At 41.0% G+C, this 1,716-nt stretch overlaps 1 pseudogene; it reads right to left on the bottom strand.

Moving 5' to 3' along the window:
* Nucleotides 1-870: 870 nt before the first annotated feature.
* On the bottom strand, nt 871-990 carry LOC129897961 (5S ribosomal RNA; annotated as a pseudogene).
* Between the last annotated feature and the right edge of the window lie 726 nt (nt 991-1,716).

Raw genomic sequence — 1,716 nt, 5'->3', positions numbered from 1 at the left:
TGATTAAGTTAAAAGCCTGTGTTGAGCACGCAGTAAGAATATGGAGCTTAAGATATAAAGAAATAACGCGTGTACACAACGTCGCCCAAAAAATAGTGTAACCCTTACGGGACGAGGACGACAAACTTAAGGAATAAATGGCACAACTTCCATTCATCCTAAGAAACAAAGGATACAGGTTAGGACAAATCCACTACTTCAAGAAAACCTGGAATAGTTATCGTCAGAATTCTAGTACTGCCTAATTGAAATTGGAACGACTACAAGTACAAACAGAGGAAAGTATGAGTACCCTCTAAAGGGGGGAAGTTAATGAGAAAATGGCAAAAGTAAGGTGAAGGCAATTGATATGGGAATATATTTGAGATGGGCGTATAAAATTCAATAAAATATCTTGACAAACCAAGTTAGAAAGGCCCGGAAGCTACCAATAATTGGATGGAAGCCAGAATGCTACATAAGGCATTGATAAGAAGTTGTGACGAGACGCTGAACAACATAACACTAGAAGGCGACTGCGTATAAAAACAAAAGAGTGTAACCATGAAAGGATATCAACCAACTTAAGAGACATTACGAAGGATGATGACAGCATGCTAGACCAAAAGCCATAATGTTGATTATAGAGTTAGTCGCAAATGATGTTGCGATAGATAAATAACCAAAGAAAAAGGAATAGAAAGTCTCCTGTGGTAGAAAATGAGGAGAACACAAAGTGAATAGAGGATAGTGGAGCTAAAGGTCTATGCCGATACTGGATGCAAGATAATAGATGAAAGGACAGGGCAAAACATAAAGACTCACGAAACAACGCTGAGTTAAATGTGGAGCTAAGTTGAGTGCCCCACACATTATGGCACGGATTACAATGAAACGCGACACGAAGACTTCCCAGGGAGGTCACCCATCCCAATATTACTCTCGCCCTAGCACGCTTAGCTTCAAAATTCTGATAGAACTTAATGCGTTAGTGCTGGTGTGATCACGTGAGATGGAGAAATCTGAACTAGTGACGGAGAAATGATATGAGATTATGTACCCAGAGTATTATAAGATACGTTAAGGCAATTGTAACAAGGGCTTAACCAAAACAAGAAGGATTAGCTAATTGCTAACTAATTACGCACTCAAATGCCATAACTCTTCAACATAGAACCAGTTAATGAGAGAAAAACCGCAGAATGACTATATGGGCCAGTGGGCAAGGGAATTTCGACACCACTTGGTAGCCAACTCTGAGGGAGAAAAAGCAAAACCCCGAAAGGTAAGGGTACCAGCTGATGTAATTTACAAATGACAGGAAGCAATACCCAAGGTCGAAAATTCCACAATATGACCAGGACTATAAGACTCACTTCGCACTCCAGCGCCAGAAGAATCTGGAGGGAATGTTACTTGTGGATTAACGATATTAGTACCTGCTCCTTCGATCATAGGTTACCTACTCTGCCGAGAAGGTGTAAAATTGTAGAGTAAAAGAGTGGTTGGACCTTATGGAGTCCCCACAGCTATTGTCCTAGGCAAGGGAGCCCAAGTTGCAATTAACTATCAAGAGATACAAAGATAGGTTAAGACAAATTACCGAGATGGAATTATTTCTACGGGTGGAGTAAGACATGGCCACGAGTGGAACAGAGATCTACCCCGACATCTAGTGTAGGATAAGGGAGAAAAAGGCAGGGTAAAACATGAGGACTAGCGAGGTAACGCTAGGAT

This window comes from Solanum dulcamara, chromosome 7 (genome assembly GCF_947179165.1).
Source record: "Solanum dulcamara chromosome 7, daSolDulc1.2, whole genome shotgun sequence".
NCBI lineage: Eukaryota > Viridiplantae > Streptophyta > Magnoliopsida > Solanales > Solanaceae > Solanum > Solanum dulcamara.
The sequence above is the reverse complement of the archived record's forward strand: the minus strand, read 5'-3'. Positions and strand labels throughout refer to the sequence as shown.